The sequence below is a fragment of the Callospermophilus lateralis genome, chromosome 17 (assembly GCF_048772815.1).
Source record: "Callospermophilus lateralis isolate mCalLat2 chromosome 17, mCalLat2.hap1, whole genome shotgun sequence".
Lineage (NCBI taxonomy): Eukaryota > Metazoa > Chordata > Mammalia > Rodentia > Sciuridae > Callospermophilus > Callospermophilus lateralis.
This window is the reverse complement of record NC_135321.1, coordinates 77,582,032-77,604,045: the sequence shown is the minus strand read 5'-3', so window position 1 is coordinate 77,604,045 and position 22,014 is coordinate 77,582,032. Positions and strand designations below refer to the sequence as shown.

The 22,014-nt window shown below is 48.2% G+C and overlaps 1 long non-coding RNA gene across 1 annotated transcript; it reads right to left on the bottom strand.

The window, feature by feature from the left end:
* Nucleotides 1–6,567: 6,567 nt before the first annotated feature.
* LOC143382799 (uncharacterized) lies at nucleotides 6,568–20,435 on the bottom strand. The gene is made up of 4 exons (XR_013089040.1): nucleotides 20,376–20,435; nucleotides 20,176–20,263; nucleotides 19,548–19,680; nucleotides 6,568–6,607 (listed from the first exon to the last, which is right to left on the bottom strand). It is a non-coding gene; the product is annotated as an uncharacterized LOC143382799 (long non-coding RNA).
* Nucleotides 20,436–22,014: the final 1,579 nt, after the last annotated feature.

The following is a 22,014-nucleotide window of genomic DNA, read 5'->3' as shown; positions in this document are numbered from 1 at the left end:
ATTGCATAGATGGTGGAAGGAGACCCTCATCATTGTACAAAATACAGCATGAAGATGTGAGTTTGGTGTCCACATACCTTGTATACAGAGATATGATAGACTGTGGTATAAAGGTGTATTAATAATTGTAATGCAAAATAATAATAATAATAATAAAGCTCATGTAAAAAAATAAATAAATAAAAATTTAAAAAAAAATAAAACAGGAACCCACTAGTGAGAACTCCCCCATAAGAATGCATGGTTTCCACAGCTCTAGCAGTGAAAGCAGGAGAGTTGGAGAAACAGAAACAAAGATAAAGTGAGAAAGAGACAGACAGGTGTGCATGTGCACACACACACACACACACACACACACACACAGGACGGAACATCTCAAAGCACCCAGAATACAGCTACCCCCAACTCAAAACAGGACAGTGAAGAGCCTCGTGCTCTGGGGAAAAGGCACCACAGAACACGGACATCTGAGGGTAGACAGTGTGGAGGTGATTGAGAAGCATCTATTTGACTTTTTAAATTCAACATATTAAGTCATAAAACTCTACAAATTACACATCATGCACATTCACATGCTCACAGTCTATAGGATTGTTTCCTACAACCACTCACTCTCCACTAGACTTAGCTTCCATAGATGACAGCTGTTTTCTATAGGAACAAGCCCAGTGTGAAGTTCAACACTAGTCTCTGTTACATTACAAATAATCATGCAGCACATAGGATTTCCTATGTATGTACTAATTTCTAATTACCTTTGATCACCTTTCCCCTACTAAAACATGAAGGCAGCACTTGATATCTTAGCAGCTAGATCTAACTACCCATCAGTGCAGCAGAAGTGGGGCTTCTCCTCCTCCTGTGGTGGCCCTCATGTGCCCAAGAGGCACCTTCCTTCACTCTCTATACTGTGTCCCTCATTATTCCACAATAGGGTAAAACCATGAAAGACATTTTAAAAAGAGACACTAACTAAACCAAAATGTTAATTTAAGATTAAAAACAATCTTCCTAATATACAATAAAATCTAAAATTTAGAAATAACAGACAATGCAAATAATGTAAAGAATTTTTTTATCTTAGCACAAGCCTTTAAGTAGGGTAAAATCTAACATGAGATTATCTGAGCCATTGTGAAGTATTTTAATACTAAAGTTGACTTTATTTTAAATTCTATTCAAATTATCAAATGTTGAAAAGCCATACAGAACCCAGCATCATAGTTCAGTCAGCCATTGCTTCATAATAAACCATCTCAGAACAGTGATTTCAAACACTGTAATTTTAGTCCTCATGATTATATAGTTTGGTTGTAGTTTTTCAGCTAGTTTTGCCTAGAACATTTATGAAGTTACAGTCATTTTTTAGTTGGCTGAACCTACATGGTATAAAATAACTTCACCTTCATATCTGCTGGGGTCTTGGAAAGGTGGCTGAAATGCTGAGACCTCTGTTTCCTACAACCACTCACTCTCCACTAGACTCAGCTTCCACAGATGCCAGCTGTTTTCTATAGGAACAAGCCCAGTGTGAAGGTTCAACACTAGTCTCTGTTACATCACATTTGACCAAAAAGCATTTGCCAAAGCAAATCATACGGTCAAGTCTAAAGTCAGGGCTTGCAGGGAATGAACCCTTGGAGGGGTGATTCGTTCGGGATCACCAGTGCAGCAGTCCACAATCCCCTCATCTGTCCAGATACTCAAAGAGGGTCAAGGTCATTCCCGGTCCAGCCTCTGGGCTATCTGCAAGGCTGCTCAGGACCTGCTCTGTCCTTACCCCCGACTGATATCAGGTCCCAGTACACTGATGATACCCTGTGACTAGAGAAAATCATACTCTGTTCTACCTATAAGCACATGATCATTATCTGTCAATTAAGAATAAAATAAACCAATATAATCATGAGCCTCTAGGTGGGCAAACAAAGGGAAAAAAGAAGACACAAATCACCAATACCAGAAATTAAAGAGGTAGCATCAATACAGATCACATGGACATCCAAAGGACAAATAAAGGAATACCATGAACAAATCTATGCCCACAAACTCAATAAGCTACATAAAATGGAATGATTTCTTGAAAGGCAAATATGACAAATCTATCACCAAAAAAATGAACAAATTGAATAGGACTGCATCTAAGATGCCAAATAAATAATGAATAATAAACAACCTTTCCAAATAGAAAGCACCAGACCTAGAGTAGTTCCAAATTAATCCTAACATACATTTGAGGAAGAAAGTATGTCAGCTGCAAGATTCAAGATGGCAGACTAGAGGAAGCTGGCCTTCCTCGTTGCTCTGTGACCTGGGACTCAAGCAGCAGGAGTACTGCTTCTTTGTGAGGTGGGTGAAAGAGGGATTTCATTAAAACTCCATATTGGTTGGCCAAGGTGTCTTAGAGACTCAGAAATTTGGGTCTATTAAACTAAGAAGAAAGACTACATTGGAGCCAAGCCAGTTACCAATTTAGTATGGAACATCCTGAGATCAGAAAAGGAGCCTGCCCTCAGCTGATCCAGAGGCTACACTGTGCACTGGTACATGAAAAGTGCCCACGTTTCCCAAATGCCACAGAGAGCTGAAGAAGGAGCCATCCTGAGGTTGCCACAAACATGGCTACAAGGTCCGAGCAAGTGCCTGCCATTTGACCTAGGCGATGCCTAGAACAACAAGAGCAAAACAGGTGGAGAGCAAACTTTACCAAGGGGAATTCTAGTCAGAAAAGTGAAGGGGAGCCCAATTCACTTCCCCCTTTGAATCTGGTAGATCATATGACCAGCTAGGCACATCAGGAATCTGAAGAGACAGGTGTGACTAAGCCCAGGGACTAAGCCCAGGAAGCCTGGACAGGCAGGTTCATGGGCAGCAGAAGGACTGAATAATTGGCTCCCCGACCCAACAAGTGAAATCCTAGGGAGACTCCCAAGTGCCACAGCACGGCTGGCTGGGCAAAATAGCCGAGGGGTGACGAGCAACTTGTGTAGATTGATACAGCAGGAGTGGGAGCCGTTTATCAGGACAGTGGGATATGGAGAAAGAACAGAAAACAGTCAGTGGAACAGAATGGACAGCCCAGAAACCGACCCTCATCAGTACAGCCCACCTGCAGCAGAGGGCACACAGCAGCGCGGAGCAGAGATCCTTCCAGCAGTGGTGCTGCCTGACCTGGACGTCCCCATCACCACGGCTACACCACATGTGGAAGGAGAGACCAGAGAGAAAGGAGGGAAGCCTGGTGCAGTGAATCAGGCCTGGATCCCAGCAACTTGGGAGGCTGAGGCAGGAGGATCACAAGTTCAAAGCCGGCCTCGCAACTTAGTGACACCCTCAGCATCTGAGACCCTGTCTCAAAATAAAAAGGACTGGGGATGTGGCTCAGTGGTTAAGAAAGAAAAAAAGGAAGAAAAGAAAGGAAGGAAGGAGGGAGGGAGGGAGGGCGGAAACGAAGGAAGGAGAAGGGGGAAGAAAAATACTTGTAGAAATAAGGACTGGAAATTTCCTGAATCTAGGTTCAATGTTTCCCCTCTTTAAAAATAAAAACGAACATATCCATTCCTAGACACACCACAGTGAAACTGGGAAAAGGCAAAGAGAGAATCTTAAAGGGGGCAGAGAAAAATTCTCCAGATTCATCCCTTTCTAGCAGATAAATGTCAAGATATACTCTGTCACGTATAACTAAGAACAACAAATTTAAAAACAAAAACAGCTGCCCAGTGCACAAGGAGACCACAGTGAGATTATCAGTCGACTTCCAATCAGAAACAACTGAAGGAGGCTGTGGGTGGTGTGTTCAAGACAGTGGGGGGGGGTGAGGGGAGAGAGTCACCCAGAGTCCGTGTCTAGTAGACGTATCCTTTAATGATGAAGAGAAATATGCTGCCAGATAAACTCAACCTGAGAAAATTTGCTGCCAGCAGTACAAGAAACACTGAGGAAGGCTTTTGGGTGGCAAGAAATTCTTCATTCTTAGATGTGAAAGCATGGGGTTGATTTGTCAAAGGGTGTGTGAGTGTGTGGGTGTGCACGTGTGTATGTACACAAGTCTCCAAAATTTCTTCTACATTTTAAGTGTTACTTACTATGGAATCAGCATACAAAAAAATAGCTTTTGATCACTTATTTCAAATTCATGAATTTTTATAAGTATTTCTTTAAGACCCTTTAGCTGAAGACAGTAAAATTATTGGAAAATTCTAAAAACTTTTTATTCAAAATTCACAAAGCTGGGGCTGGGGATGTGGCTCAAGTGGTAGCGCGCTCACCTGGCATGCGTGCGGCCCGGGTTCGATCCTCAGCACCACATACAAACTAAGATGTTGTGTACACCAATAACTAAAAAAAAAAAATAAATATATATTAAAAAAAATTCTCTCTCTCTCTCTCTCTCTCTCTCTCTCAAAAAAAAAAAAATTCACAAAGCTAAATAAGTACAAAATAAATTCCAGTTCCATGATGCAAGACAAGAACATATAAAGTGGGTGAGTTTAAGTCGCTGAGAGAAGAAACAGAGAAAGAAATAATCACTTTGAAATTATAATTCCAGAGACAACTCCCATTTTCACAAACTATGAAAAAGGATGTTCAAGCAGAGATCTGCAAGCAAATAGGTAATTTCTGGGTTCCATGGTGAACAACAGAAAATGCACTAAAGTCTACATCTGACAAGCTGAGCAGGTGGAATTGGAAGGAAGGATCTAGAAGGCCCAGGAGGGTGGAGGAGGGGTGTAGTGCAGCCTCTTCTGGCCACCCCTCCCCCCACTCTCAAGAGCCCTTTGTGATGAGGGGTCACAGCTCTTGTGACGCTGGCCTGAGCCCTGCTCCCTGCTCTCAAAGGGCGCTCCCAGGACGCAGCTACCTGAGAGTGGCTTTACGATTCAGATAATGAGTCCTCTCTTTCCTCTGAAAAGAATTCATGCCATTTAGCTGAGCCCCAGCTCCACCACCTGGTGATGGAAATAACCCTTGCCTTTGTGGGGGGGCTGGTGCTCTTCATCCTCTTAGGCCCTTACTTCCACAATAATGTATTCTCGCTGCCGCCTTTGAAAAATAGGAATGTCAAAAAGGTAAGGAACCTTTGATCAAAACACAACAGACAATGATTCTCTTTTCCCTACTCTTCTTTCCTCTTGTCAAAGGTAGGAGAGGTGGGACATCTCAGGAAAGAACAGAGCGTCGTTCTTCTGGGTCAGGTGGGGCAGGGCAGGGAGAGGGTATGCCCTAAGACTTGTCCTGTCTGAAGCTCTCAGACCATCTGGGTGGTGAGCTTCAGGCCCCTCAGCAAGACATGCACTGTGGTTGAGGACTGCACCCCTGAGAGGAACCCTGGTCATCAGCAACCTTCTCCTGGCAGGTGCCTCTGAACCCATGTACCCCTGGGTGTTGGGCTGAGGCGGGGGCTGTGCTGAGCCATGAGGGCCCCTGTCACGGGCTGGAGTCCCCTCTGGCCTCAGGCAGCTGGGATGAACCTATGGAAAGAGTCTGCCAGACATCAGAGGCTGAGGAACACCCATGAGGGAGCTTACACAGAAAATCCCCTTTTGGGTTTTCCCAAGAAGAAAAACAAAGTCTAGTATTTTTATCTACTTGAAAAGTGAGTAAAAGAGAAGGACGCAGACTTCCATGATTTAAATGTAGGAGCCTGTGATTCAGAAACATGAGCTGGCAGCTGTTCTAGGAAGAGAACGAGGCTTGGGCACCAGCCCCTTTTCTTTCTTGTCTCCCAGTATCAGATAGAGAAGAGGTGCAGGAAGAAAAGCAAGAGGAGGAGAAGCATTCTGAAAGGTAAGGCTCCACCCCTCCTCCAGAGGTGACTCCATCTCTCTTCCTGTCTCGGAGGGACCAGAATCCTGTCTCTGAGGACATCAGTTAGAGAGCCTCAGAGGGAGGGTCCTGAGAAGAAAATCAGAACTCAGGATGCCTCGAGCTCTGTGCTCTGAATGAAGCCGTGGCGGGCCAGAGGTGAGCAAGGCGGCCACGTCCGGGTCCTCCTGTGGAGAAGTCTTGTATTTTGCTAAGGTGGTTCCTCTGTGAGATGACAACCCACAGTGTGGCTGTGAGGACCAGGGGATTGTGGATGTAGCAGCAACCTGTTTACAATCAAATGTGGCCCCCTCCCTGTACTTTGCTGTCACTCACTGGTTGCATGGCTTTGGACACTGAGGCTTGGGCTCCAGAGTCCAATCGCCCACAATCCTCCTAAAGGATATTCATCTCAGCTTCCTGAAAAGTCCCAGGCCCCTTCCTTCTCCACCATAATTCACTCTCCCATTCCAGCTTGTAGAGACTGCCGGAAGAAAGTGGAGGAAACACAACAACTGGCTTTGATTCTGCAAAGGTAAGGAACTTTCCACTTCTCTCGGTATCCTTCCTCCCACCAAGTCCTGTAACGTGACCCCGGGGCCCAGGGCTCACCTAGAAAAGAGATTCCCGGTTGGAGTGGGCTGTAACTCAAGCCCTGGGAAGAGGGAGAGCCAGGACTTTGTGAAGCTAGGATGTGGGGCAGTGGACGGTCCATGGGCCACAGGTGCCCATCCCTGGACAGCCTCTTGGTCCCTCCTACTCGTCACTGCAGCTTGTGCCTTCTGTTCCCCGCAGCCACCTACGAAAGTTCCATGAAAACGTTACATTTCTTCAGCTGTTACATGAAGATGCCCCGGGTGAGGTATTCAAACCCAGGCCTGCTGGAGCCCACCAGCCACCTCTGCAGAATGTGGAACATTCTTCTTCTACTTCCATGTCCCTGTTGACCTCCCTGCTTCCCCTGACCCAGCACCCTCTACCTCTGGCCTCACCCCTATCAGATGAAGCTAGAGACCACCAGCCTGGCTTGAGCAGAGTCCCACTGGGCCCTCTCCCACAGGGCTCCCTCTCAGGTAACTCCTACTGGGCATCCCTGGTCACAGCCATCTCAGGACTTGACTGCATAAGCTACTGCATTCTGTTTTTCTCCTGGTGGTGGACAACTACCAAGGCCTTATTCTTCTCCACCTGGACCCACGCCAGATCCCAGAAAGACAAACATCTTTCACGCCATCCTCGAGACTCCACACTCTGGGGAGACCCCACACACCAGCAAGTAGAGGTTGGGGGCCTCTCTTTTGTCAACCCTGATGTCCAGAAACTGCTGGAGATGCTCATCAGCAAAAGAGCAGAACTAAAAATGTGGAAGGAGAACAACAAGAACGGGTCCTCTTTCAAACCCATGAGCCCAGACCACTGCCTGGATTCTCTGGGGAAGATGCTGAAGTCACTGGGGGGCAAGAGGGGCACCACTGCACGCCCCTTCTGGGGCACAAAAGGGAGACCAGAGCAGCTTCCCGACTCCCAGCTCTGCCCTTACCACCAGGCCTCGGGGGACTCCTTAGAGCACAAACGCAGCCAGCTGTTCTGGGGCCTGCCCTCCCTGCACAGCGAGTCCCTGGTGGCCACGGCCTGGGTACCTAAGAGGTCCTCCTCTGCACAATGTAAAGACGTTACATTTAACAAAGTCTCTGACTCTTCCCCAGTTCAATCTCTGGCTGAAGAACCTCCGCAGCTTCCCCAGGACCAGTCCTTGCCCACCTCTGTGGCCCAATCTCAATTTTTAACACAAACACTGCCCCCATCTGTGGCTCAGGTCCAGAACCACACCCACCTCACATCCTTTCCCCCAAACCCACCACCTTCTTCTCCACCCCAGAAGAGGACCCAGAGAACAATTCGCCCTACATCCCAGGAGGAGGTATGGCCTCTCAGCCCAACTGAAAATCACCATGTGGAACGGCACCTGCAGAAGCAACATAAACGGAGGAAGGTTTTACCCTCTTCACTCCAAAAATCTCAGGAAGCTGACAGCCAATCAGCTCTCGACCATCGTCAGGGCTGTCACCCCTCCCTGACCCCCAAGTCAACCTCCATCCTTCCCAGGGATCCTAACAGCACCCAGCTCCAAGAGCGACCAGAGCAACACAGCCTAGGGAGGCTCACCACAGATGCACACCAGCATGGCCCTCCCTGCAGATTTCAAGCATCCCAGGACTTCACACAGCCTCAGGGCAAATTCCCAAGGAAGTGTTCTGGGTGCCAGGCTAAAGATAAGCATGGTCCCTTCCTGGCTGCCCGGCCCTCGGAACTTGCTTGTGAAAAAAGCAAAGGTGTGCAGAAGGTGAGGTTCAGAAAGAGTTCTGAAAGAGTCCTCAAGGGCCCAGAGCAAGACCTAAAGAGGGACCCACAAGGTCTACCCTGGAATTCAAGAGGCACCTCAATAAAGGTTCTGGAAAATGAAAAGGAGGATTCAGGAAGTGACGTATCTATGGATTCAAATAAGAAACTTCTGGAAAAAATCCTGCAAGACCATCTGAGCAGAAAGTTGGTACAGATCAATGAGGGCATAATCCCCGTGTACGTGCGTGGATCCTGGCTTGCTTCCAATTACACTTTTCCCAAGTACGGCACCAACAAAAATAGTATCAATCCAGCACCCTCCAAGGACCAGCTATCTCGGGTGAACACCTCCCAGAATCTTCCCTTCCTGGATCCAGGGACTCACCTGATGCTAGAAACAGATATCATGAGGTCTCGAGTGCGGCACAGGTGGAGTCCAGACCTCCAGACCCTAGATCCCGTGGGTCGAGACTTTGACGAGAAACCAACCTCACCCGCTTCACAGTCAGACCCTCCCTTGGTCCCCTGTGACTCCACAGACGACTCAATTGCCAAGGTGGCCAGGTTCCCAGAAGGACTTCCTTGGAAAGGTCCAGGAGAGAAGGCAATTAGAAAAAAGGCAGTTCCCACCCTGCAGAGTCCCCTCCCTGACCCCTCACCTGCAGAGAGGCAGAGGGCCTGGAGAGGGACCCCACTGGGTAGCAGCCCTGAGCCCTCAGAGGTCCCTCCAGCTACACAGGAGGACCCCCTGCCTTCTCAGCCTTACACTCACAGTCTCTCAGGCAGAACCCAGCACAGCAGGATTGTCACAGGAATGGCTAGAGGCAGCCTCAAGCCCAGTCCAGGCTTGAGAGAGGCCAGGTATGAGCCACGGGAGGAGAGTGGAGTCGTGGCCTCAGGAGATCTCTGCTCTGGTATGGCAATGCCGGAAATCAAACAACGGTCCCAGTCTTCAAGATCTGAAGAGACCAGAAAGACAGAGGTGGAGGAGGGGGAGCCTCCTGAGAGGGAAGTCCCTCCCCTCCCTGCCAGAGAGACGTCAGACCCTCCAGAAAGCTATACCGAGAGAAGGAAGAACCACGTTTTGCAGTCTCTGCACCCCAACAAAAAAGGCAGAGGGCAGGAAGATTCCTGGCAAAAAGTCAAAGCCCTGTCAGCCACTACCAAGATCCAGAGATCAGTCTCCAGCAGAGTGCTAATGGATGATGAAACGGCTGAAGCCCAGAACATCGTGACAGCTGTTGGGCAGATCCTGGTGGACAAGCTGGCACATCAGCATGGAGGTAGTCCACCAGAGTTACACTGACATGAGGAGGAGCCCCAGGCCCCTCGTGGTGGGTGATCTTGTCACCACGGGGTCCCTCCTACATACAGCAAAGGATGAATAATGAGTGATACGGCCTGTGATCACCATGCCAGCCCCAAGGGCCACAGGACAGCAATCAGGCCTTGCTGCTCAGGGAGCCTGTACCACCAGCCAGTCCCTGCCAGCTTAGGCCAAGGGGGCAGGCATCACCGTCACCTCCATCATTACCCAACACGCTGTCTTCAAAAAGGTTTATCTCGTCAAACATACCATGTTTTTCCGTTTTCCTGGTAAGAAAAGTTTTCTTTCTGAAAAAAATATATATATCAGTCCATACAGAGAATGACGATTTTGCCTCATGTACATTCTTGGTGAGCTGATGGCTTCTTCCTATGGAGCTGTCCACTGCTTTCTAATTCACTTTTTTTTCTCATTAGAGGTAGTGGCTTTTGTCTATGCCATCTTGAGGCACAGGGAAGGGGTCAACAGCTCGGTGCCCTCTTCTGGGTAGAACTATTTGCGCAGTAACTGTCCAATGATTTGTCATGGTGGGTCCAAGGTGAAATATTTGAGAAAAATTTCATGTTTGAGCCAAGGAAGAAGGCAGAGTGGCATGCGGTCGTCATAAGTGGTGCCGTGCTCTCACAGTGCCAGCCATCAGCTTGGAGGAAGGAGACATCATGGGCTGAGTCGTTCACCCCATTCTACCCTAGGCTCCCCGAGGCTCCCCCCGGCTCCCCCCCCACAGGCCTGGAGAAGCTCTGACCCAAACCTAAAAGGAAGCCAATCCTTCAAGCAGAGATGATGGATTTCTGAAGGGTATATTAACAGGTCTGTACCACACTGACTCTTGAAGTCCAGAAAGGATGAGTTGACAATTGGTGGAAGGTCCAGGACCAGGCACTGGTTGTGACTTGAGCCTTGTGACCTTTACACACACACAGCTCTCGTAACACTCCCTGGAAGAACAGCACTTAAAAGGGCCAAGGAGGCAGCCTGGGGTCGCGGAGAAAGTCTCCTGGCTTCAGTCCTTGTTTGTCCTATAGATTTCCAGGGGGAAAGGCAATCAGACAGGATCTGTACCCACAAGGGAAAGCGACCTGTTCAAAATGTGGAGTTTCCTGGGGAGGGGGACAGGTCAGGACAGGTCCCTCCTGGGCCTTGCTCTGCTTGCAGTCCAGATTTCCTCTTCTCAGGGCCTGTCCCTATGGGAAAGCAGAAAATCACAAAGCAGCGAGAGGATCCATTTCTCTAGAGTGTTCCATGTTGTGCCCCATATACAGTGACACGTGGGCACTGCTCCATGGGCCTCATTCATCCCCTGGTGGGCAGTCCTGCTCCAGGAGGCACCACTGAGGCAGGAAACATGGCATGAGTTCTACCCCCAAGCCTGTCCAGACCGTCCCTGTGCATGGGACTGAGCGGCCCGCAGGGTGTGGGTACGATCACCACAGGCCTCTCCTGAGCCAGGTTCTGTCTCCTCGGTGTCTACGGCAGCTCCAGAGGGAAAGCAGAAATGGCCCCGGGCCAGGCACTGCCAGGTCCTCTCATGTACCCAAGGGGCAAGTTCTGGGTGGGAAGGAGTCAGACAGGCACAACATGGCTCCGGAGGGGACAAGTACCACAGCCAGCAATGCCAATGGGCCAGACAGAGGCAGGTGGAGGCAAGTTTCTGTCCCTTATCCTGCCACCAGCCCTGTCCTTCATGAGGGGCAAGAAGGCTACGGATGGGGCTGTTTCCACAGAGACCTCCTCAGAGACACATACTGTTAGATCTCCACAGAGATTTTCACAGAATCTTTGACAGACTCACTGGGATATCCCCAGAATCCGCCACGGACGCCTCCATAGAAACTTCCAGAGACCTACATGGAGACACCCCCATAGAGATCTCCACAGAATCCCTGAGAGACTCATACTGAGAGACCCCAGAGTCCTCCACAGACACTTGACAAACCCTCCACACAGAGCACAGTTCCCCACAGTGAGTTCCCCACGGAACCCTCACAGACGTACTGGCGGGTCCCCAGAGTCCTCCAAAGACACCTGACAAACCCTCCACACAGAGCACAGTCGGTTCCCCACAGTGAGTTCCCCACAGAACCCTCACAGACGTACTGACGGGTCTCAGAGTCCTCCACAGACACCCGACAACCCCCCACACAGAGCAGTCAGTTCCCCACAGTGAGCTCCCCAAAGAACCCTCACAGACGTACTGACTGGTCTCAGAGTCCTCCACAGACACCCGACAAACCCCCCACACAGAGCAGTCAGTTCCCCACAGTGAATTCCCCACAGAACCCTCACAGACGAACTGAAGGGTCCCAGAGTCCTCCACAGACACCTGACAAACCCCCCACACAGAGCACAGTTCCCCACAGTGAGTTCCCCACAGAACCCTCACAGACGTACTGACGGGTCCCAGACTCCTCCACAGACACCTGACAAACCGCCCACACAGAGCACACTCAGTTCCCCACAGTGAGTTCCCCACAGAACCCTCACAGACGTACTGACGGGTCCCCAGAGTCCTCCACAGATACCTGACAAACCCTCCACACAGAGCACACTCAGTTCCCTACAGTGAGTTCCCCAAAGAACCCTCACAGACGTACTGACGGGTCCCAGAGTCCTCCACAGACACCCGACAAACTCCCCACAAGAGCACACTCAGTTCCCCACAGTGAGTTCCCCACAGAACCCTCACAGACGTACTGACGGGTCCCCAGAGTCCTCCACAGACACCTGACAAACCCCCCACAAAGAATACAGTCAGTTCCCCACAGTGAGTTCCCCACAGAACCCTCACAGACGTACTGACGGGTCCCAGAGTCCTCCACAGACACCCGACAAACCCCCCACACAGAGCACAGTCAGTTCCCCACAGTGAGTTCCCCACAGAACCCTCAGAGACGTACTGGCGGGTCCCAGAGTCCTCCACAGACACGCCGACAAACCCCCCACACAGAGCACAGTCAGTTCCCCACAGTAAGTTCCCCACAGAACCCTCACAGACGTACTGACAGATCCCCAGAGTCCTCCACAGACAACAGACAAACCCCACACACAGAGAACAGTCGGTTCCCCACAGTGAGTTCCCCACAGAACCCTCACAGACGTACTGACAGATCCCCAGAGTCCTCCACAGACAACAGACAAACCCCACACACAGAGAACAGTCGGTTCCCCACAGTGAGTTCCCCACAGAACCCTCACAGACGTACTGACGGGTCCCAGAGTCCTCCACAGACACCCAACAAACCCTCCACACAGAGCACAGTTCCCCACAGTGAGTTCCCCACAGAACCCTCACAGACGTACTGACGGGTCCCAGAGTCCTCCACAGACACCCGACAAACCCTCCACACAGAGCACAGTCAGTTCCCCACAGTGAGTTCCGCAAAGAACCCTCACAGACGTACTGACGGGTCCCCAGAGTCCTCCACAGACACCTGACAAACCCCCCACACAGAGCACAGTCGGTTCCCCACAGTGAGTTCCCCACAGAACCCTCACAGACGTACTGACGGGTCCCAGAGTTCTCCACAGACACTTGACAAACCCTCCACACAGAGCACAGTTCCCCACAGTGAGTTCCCCACAGAACCCTCACAGACGTACTGACGGGTCCCCAGAGTCCTCCACAGACACCCGACAAACCCCCCACACAGAGCACAGTCAGTTCCCCACAGTGAGTTCCCCACAGAACCCTCACAGACGTACTGACGGGTCCCCAGAGTCCTCCACAGACACCTGACAAACCCCCCACACAGAGCACAGTCGGTTCCCCACAGTGAATTCCCCACAGATCCCTCACAGACGTACTGACGGGTCTCAGAGTCCTCCACAGACACCCGACAAACCCTCCACACAGAGCACACTCAGTTCCCCACAGTGAGTTCCCCACAGAACCCTCACAGACGTATTGACGGGTCCCAGAGTCCTCCACAGACACCCGACAAACCCTCCACACAGAGCACAGTTCCCCACAGTGAGTTCCCCACAGAACCCTCACAGACGTACTGACGGGTCCCCAGAGTCCTCCAAAGACACCTGACAAACCCTCCACACAGAGCACAGTCGGTTCCCCACAGTGAGTTCCCCACAGATCCCTCACAGACGTACTGACGGGTCCCAGAGTTCTCCACAGACACTTGACAAACCCTCCACACAGAGCACAGTTCCCCACAGTGAGTTCCCCACAGAACCCTCACAGACGTACTGACGGGTCCCCAGAGTCCTCCACAGACACCCGACAAACCCCCCACACAGAGCACAGTCAGTTCCCCACAGTGAGTTCCCCACAGATCCCTCACAGACGTACTGACGGGTCCCCAGAGTCCTCCACAGACACCTGACAAACCCCCCACACAGAGCACAGTCAGTTCCCCACAGTGAGTTCCCCACAGAACCCTCACAGACGTACTGACGGGTCCCCAGAGTCCTCCACAGACACCTGACAAACCCCCCACACAGAGCACAGTCGGTTCCCCACAGTGAATTCCCCACAGATCCCTCACAGACGTACTGACGGGTCTCAGAGTCCTCCACAGACACCCGACAAACCCTCCACACAGAGCACACTCAGTTCCCCACAGTGAGTTCCCCACAGAACCCTCACAGACGTATTGACGGGTCCCAGAGTCCTCCACAGACACCCGACAAACCCTCCACACAGAGCACAGTTCCCCACAGTGAGTTCCCCACAGAACCCTCACAGACGTACTGACGGGTCCCCAGAGTCCTCCAAAGACACCTGACAAACCCCCCACACAGAGCACAGTCAGTTCCCCACAGTGAGTTCCCCACAGAACCCTCACAGACGTACTGACGGGTCCCAGAGTTCTCCACAGACACCCGACAAACCCTCCACACAGAGCACAGTTCCCCACAGTGAGTTCCCCACAGAACCCTCACAGACGTACTGACGGGTCCCCAGAGTCCTCCACAGACACCCGACAAACCCCCCACACAGAGCACAGTCAGTTCCCCACAGTGAGTTCCCCACAGAATCCTCACAGACGTACTGACGGGTCCCCAGAGTCCTCCACAGACACCTGACAAACCCCCCACACAGAGCACAGTCGGTTCCCCACAGTGAGTTCCCCACAGAACCCTCACAGACGTACTGACGGGTCCCAGAGTCCTCCACAGACACCCCGACAAACCCTCCACACAGAGCACACTCAGTTCCCCACAGTGAGTTCCCCACAGAACCCTCACAGACGTACTGACGTGTCCCCAGAGTCCTCCACAGACACCCCGACAAACCCCACACACAGAGCACAGTCGGTTCCCCACAGTGAGTTCCCCACAGAACCCTCACAGACGTACTGACGGGTCCCAGAGTCCTCCACATACACCGGACAAACCCCCCACACAGAGCACAGTCAGTTCCCCACAGTGAGTTCCCCACAGAACCCTCACAGATGTACTGACGGGTCCCAGAGTCCTCCACAGACACTTGACAAACCCCCCACACAGAGCACAGTCAGTTCCCCACAGTGAGTTCCCCACAGAACCCTCACAGACGTACTGACGGGTCCCAGAGTCCTCCACAGACACTTGACAAACCCCCCACACAGAGCACACTCAGTTCCCCACAGTGAGTTCCCCACAGAACCCTCACAGACGTACTGACGTGTCCCCAGAGTCCTCCACAGACACCCCGACAAACCCCACACACAGAGCACAGTCGGTTCCCCACAGTGAGTTCCCCACAGAACCCTCACAGACGTACTGACGGGTCCCAGAGTCCTCCACATACACCGGACAAACCCCCCACACAGAGCACAGTCAGTTCCCCACAGTGAGTTCCCCACAGAACCCTCACAGATGTACTGACGGGTCCCAGAGTCCTCCACAGACACCCCGACAAACCCCCCACACAGAGCACAGTCAGTTCCCCACAGTGAGTTCCCCACAGAACCCTCACAGACGTACTGACGGGTCCCCAGAGTCCTCCACAGATACCTGACAAGGATCTCCCTTAAAATAAGGGAACAGGTCCTCACACAGACCTCTCAGAGACCTCCTATGAGACCTGAGGCAGAGACCTCCCACAGCAGCTTCTCAGGGCCAGAGGCCGCACGCCGCTCCCTCACAGAGACGCCAGGCAGCCTCCCAGGCCTATGGAAGCTTCGCAGAGTCTCGTAAAGAATTCTCAGACACGCCTGGCCATATAAGAACCATAGAGACAGTATAGGGACTCTCTGGCAACACCCAGACCCCACAGATTTCCAGGGACCTCACAAAGAGCACCCTCAAGAGCTCCTCCCAAAGAGACCCCCGACACAAACAGGCAGAGAGAGACCTCACGTAGAGACCTGTGCAGAAGCACCAAGGGTGACCTCCCACAATTACCCGGTGACGGCACAGGAACCTCTCAGGGAGACCTACAGTCCACAGGACCTCACGTTCCCCCACAGAGATTTCACACATTTTCTACATAGTTCTCCCACACAGACCTCATCCAGAGACAACACGCAAAGACCTCCCTGCCCCAGGGTCCTGATGGAGATCTCCCAGAGACTTCCACAGGCCTCGCAGTCTCACACAGGAACTCCTCCTAAACAGACACCCATGGAGACGCTGCATAGAGACCTCTCCCCACAACAGAGAATCCTCTACACCTAGCTCCAGAGACCTCACAAGGTTTTCAAGACACCCCACAGAGGCACTTCATAGAGGTCCCAAAGAAACCTTTCAGAGACCCGACGTCCATTCTTCCTTCCTAGTAATCCGAAACCACGTCGTAGCCAACTGGAAGCACAAGAGGGACACAACCAGCCTTGCCCTGCCCCTAGAGCCCTGAGACACTGAGACGCTCAATGTGGCCTCCTAAATGGGGGTCTCTGCCTCTGAACAGAACAACTGCAGATTCCAAGTGCAGATCTGCAAAATTCCTCCCTCTACAGGTTTACACTAGCCTCAGCTCTGACCCACAGTTAGAGAATCACAAATTTTAAACAAAGATAAATGCAGCCGACCTTCAGTGATATAAATTATCTTATTTGTCCAGCTTTAGTTATTAACAAGTCAAATGTATCAGTGTCGCATTTTATTTCATTGGAGATAAGAACTGAATTCAAGATGGTTGGCCACTTTGGAAACACGATAAAGACTTGTAACAAATAGATTCTAAAAATAAACCAGCAACCAGGCATCAGGACTGACTCCAACTCCCAGGGAGCGGTCCAACTAGCACATTTTTCTGCACATAACAGGTAGTGTCAAGTTTGGAGAATTTGCCTTATTTTCAAATGAAACAAGAATCATGGAAAGATTTTTTTACAAATAAGATTTCTGGCAATATTCTTATTTTATCCTCTGGGAAGGTTATATTTAATCCTTTGTAGTTATAATGTTTTGTTCCTTAAAATATGGTAAAACCCTCAAATGATATTACACGTTTCTAAAACAAAAGTATTAATGTTCAGTGAACATAGCTTAAACTGATGAACTAAATAGACAATTTCACTTTGAAAAGAATTCTAAGAGATGAACATTTTCTAAGACTCAGGCAGTCAAGTTCTGTTATATATTCATTATAGGGCTGAAAAGGACATATTGCTTCAGTTTAGAATCCTTCAAAATATATCAGTCTATGTTTGAGATACACATGGAACCTAATGAAACTACTACTGAGGAATATTTAAACACCCAAATTGAGAAAATTGTATATTTAATCATATTTATATTAGAATAACCATAATGAAAAGTCTCATTTATTTAAACCTCAGCTCCAAAAGATGCAATTGGTAAGACTGCAAACTTCTTATCACTCATGAGCAATCCACTGTTCTTGTCCCATTTATTTTAAAGACATCTGTCAAGCATGTCACTGGTCGGTCTCTCAGATTATCCATCATGATAAAAACATCACACTCCTTTCATTAAAAAGAGCAGAGCTGTCGCAAAGCTCTTTAAGTCTGTTTCAACAAGAAATCCCCTTCAACGTAATTACAAAGTTATACCTATTAATTTTCTACTGTACTCCCTTATAATGTCATCAAATCACAAAATGAAGCAATATGATCATGAATGTCCTCTAGTACTCTCTATTGGACTATTTGGTTTTTTATAGTGAAACTATACAGGGTAAGTTTAGGTTATCAGATCAACAGGAAACAAATTAGGAAAGATTCTATACAGAAAATATTTTACCAAGAATACTGAATGCTTTTCAATTTTATTTTTTTAGAGAAAGAGAGAGAGAGAGAGAGAGAGAGAGAGAGAGAGGATTTTAATATTTTTTTAGTTTTTTTTTTGGCAGACATAACATCTTTGTTTGTATGTGGTGCTGAGGATTGAACCCGGGCCGCATGCATGCCAGGCAAGCACACTACCTCTTGAGCCACATCCCTAGCCCCTCAAATTTATTTTTAACAGGGTTAAATTAAGTAATTACTCCTCAGTCTTTAGAGGCACTTGTAAAGCCTGAACACAGACAAACGTTCATAACAAATAGTTAATTACTATGACATTCTGAATGTGTTGTCCCTCAGTAGCAACTCATAGTTTAATTAGTTGTGCAAAACAACAAAGAAAACAGTTTGCAATAAAACAATATTCTCATCCATCACTGCATATGCATCTGTCACAAGTCATACGGATAATCTGTGTCCAATTTTCATGGCAGAAACCCAGAACTTTATTCAGAAGAAGTAAACCAGGGGATTCAATCCATTACAAAGACATTTACATTACAGACTTTATGGCCATCTATATTTTATTTTCATAAGATTTACCTACTGTAAACCTTATAAATATTTTAGCATTTTTATACATACCAAAAAAATAGATAAGCAAAAAATTAGGTATTGGAGAAAATAACAAGAATATATCTCATTTGTTTTCAAATTTTTTCACATCACAACATTTTGCTGCAAGTAATTTGTTTTATTTTGCAGTAACTAGAGAATGAATCCAGGGACTAGTACAAGCAAGTGCTCTACCACTAAGCTACAGCCCAAGCCCCTTTTTTATTTCATTTTGAGACAGGATCTTGCTAAATTGCATAGGTTGGCTTCCAACTTGCAATCATTCTCCCTCAGACTCCTAAGTAGCTGGGATTACAGGGGTGTACCACCATGTCCAGCTTGAAGTGACTTTTTAAATCCACAGATGAAAGACTCTCTAAATGACATTTAGAATCTATTGCAAATTCAGTTTTGAAATAGATGTTTATTTAACACAGGGTTCACACTGACTTCAACAAATCAGGCATTCCAGAATACAATCTGGAGTGGTAAAATATGTGATGCCTTCTTCATACTCCAAGAGAAAAAGCTCTTTTGCAAATAAGCAAAACCAAACCCAAACAAAAACAGGGAGGCATTCTACATTGTTATCTCTAGAAACAATTCCCCTTCATAGACTACAATGCTGTTGACAATGTCAAGCACTTTGACTTGTAAATAACTCCCACAGGAAGAAGTTTCTCCAAGTTTTCCCAGACACAACTACACTTTCTGTCCTTCTCACCACCTTAACAGTACGACACATCCAGCTCCAGATTGTAACACAATCAATTGCTATAATTATTTCTGGGCCCATGTGGATTGCTGCATTTTCCAAACAGATGCAGGTCTCTGTGATTACTCAGAGGTCTGCTAGGGTGCCTCCCTGGGCTGGGGTATCCTGATCAGAATACTCATCTCCCCATAAACATGTGGCCCATGCTTCTCACTCCCATGGAACCACAGTTACGCAAGCCACGCAGGTGAAACTAATGTCCAGAAAACTCTAAAATAATGCTGTGCCAGCCACAGTGAATGGGGATTAGAAAATGCTAAGCTCTCTCTGGGGAACATGGCTGGCACAACCCTGCAGTCTAAACATTTTTGTGCATTAGCTTTCCTCACTCTCATTATATCTGCAGCTCTTCTTTCCCCGCTTTGTCCAGTACTGGAAATTGCTGCCACCTGCTCCCTCATGTTGTCACAATCTCTACCATTTTATACCAACAACCACTTGATCACACAGATGTCTCTCAGCTCAGGAATCCTACTGAAACTTTGCAAGAAAGACTATCCAACCACCCTTTTATATTTCTGCCATAATCTGTTGCTAAGAACACTTTACATACCTATCTCCAACATCAAGAAAAACTTCATAAGGTGCATGAATTTCTTTTGTATGCTGTGGTCCCTGGAGTGAAACTTTCCACATTCTAGGTCTATGACTTAGGCAAGTCACTCAGTGTCTCCAAATATCACTTCCTAAAATGAGAAAGAAAGTTAATAATATTGAAGTGAAAAGGAAATGAGTTACAATATTAAAACACTTTTCATAATTCCTACTGGATGATTTTGATATCATCATTGTTTTTATTTTTTACTGCATAATTGCCAACTTAACATTTACTTGTTGAATAAAGTACACACAATTGTGGTATATTGTTTCCAGAATTAAGCAATTCATTTTCTAGCACAAAAGCTAACGTTTAATACACAGTAGAGATTTACAGTTCTGAGGAAAAATGGAATATTCTTTCAAGTAATTTTTCAAATCTCTTTTTTGAACATAGTATTTTGTGGGTTTCTATTAATTTACTTTGGTGTTAAAGGACTATTTTCTCTAATTCAAGTTACTGCTGCTTTGACTGTAAACAAGCTGCACTCGTGGACATCTTCAAAACTGACTTTGTTGTCTCCACACTGCGTAGGCACACCTGCTTCAGCCCTTGGTTGAAATCTAGGGACCCCATGGCTTACCTGCTCCACTGGTTCTCTCCAGGGGCAGAATGAGGTCTGGTTGCAGTAATTACTCTGTCAGTCTCAGGTTCATAGTCAAAACAGGACACTGCATGGAACATGAAATTTCTCTCTCAGAAACAGCCAGGCTTGCTGGAATCCTGAATTGCCAGGCCAGTAAGCCGCAGGTAGACTTCTCCCTTTGCATTTGGTACACCTACCTCTTCCACCAGATGGGCCTAGTGATCTTGTCTCTGACCACTTCAAGTCCAGCAGCTACCCTGGAGTAAAAGAGCAAGAAAACATCACTTGATGGGTATTGCTCTTCCCTGTGCCCACAAGGATTCTATGTGGATTAGACGTGAGTTCAGAGGAGACTCCTTCATGGGCATTCCCTGGGGGTTCCTGGGCCTGGCTCCTGCACTTCCCCTGGCTGGTCCTCACAGTTTTCCCCTGGACCACCTCATCAATCAGTACCCTTGCTGTCACCCTCTCTCTACCTACCCAGGGCTCTCAAGCTGTGGTCTAACTTTTGCCCTGTGGGGGGAAAGCAGTTACTCACAAGGCAGCTTCCTCTGTGTTTCTGGGTGCACCTAGATGGCTCAAAGACGGTCAGAAAACAGTGCAGGAGTTCCCCCACATGCCAGAAGGAACACAGGCAGGTTCTGATGGCTGGTTCCTAGATGGGAATTGTTTTAAAAAAAAAAAAACTGACAAAACTTGATTCAACAAAGCTTGCGTAAAGAAAGAAAGGAAAAAGGTGCTAGCACCAGGGTGCGCTTGACATCACAGACGGCTAACCCCGCCACCTGCGCAGATCACACCCACGGCCAGAGAAAAGGAAGCGCCATGCTGAAACCACCTGCGCATGGTCAGATCAGTCCGCAGCACGTGATTGCCTGCGCCGCCCTGCTGTGATTGGCAGAGACTTAGTTGCTTGGTTACAAGCGAATGCCTACCGTTAATTGGGTTTCAGTTTATTTGCATAGCAAGCTATGGTACGGAGGCCCCTTTGGGACAGCCTTCATGCAAGTATGGAGACAGGTTTAGGACAAAATTATTTTATTTAACAATTAGTCCCATTTTGTTCATATTTTCAGATCTCGCCTGAGACACCAAAACCATGAATGTGGATGGTGACACTATCTTCTACAATCTTCAAAATGGATCTGCTTATTTCTGTACAGACCACAGTTTCACAATGTCTAGCTAGTTAGACGAGCCCGGCATAGTGGTGCAGGCCAATAATCCTAGCCAGTCAGGAATCTGAGGCAGGAGGATGGCAGGTTCGAGGCCAGCCTCAGCAACTTAGAGACTGGAAGCGACCTCCTGAGACCCTAATAAAAAAATTAAAAATAAATAGACTGGGGATGTGGCACCCCCCTGGGTTCCATCTCCAGAACCCCGAGCCCCCACAAAAATGTTAGTTTGCTTGTAGGTTTTATGCCTACTGTATACAACAAGCCCATGGATGTCCCCGCACGGCAGTGTGTGAGCACCTCAACCCGAGTACACCACACAGGGTCCTCGCAGCCTGGGGACCGAGGCGCCTGAGTCTCATCCTTAGGAGAAAAGATGTGACACCGCCCATCACACTTGGCCCCGGCCTCCTCTCCTATAATCATCGTGTGGAATACAGCCTTTTACAACGAGGAATTATTTTCTAAATCTCTGTCATATGCCTATGATTTTAAATGAAAAAAAAAAAAATAAAAATAAAACTAATAAATAAAATCGAATTTGTATTTTAAAAATCTCATTAATTTGCTTGATACAAATTGACTTTTAGCTTTTAATTCAGTAAAAACAGGTAATAAATGGCACAGACATTAATGTGAGAAAATAATTGTTTGGGCAAAA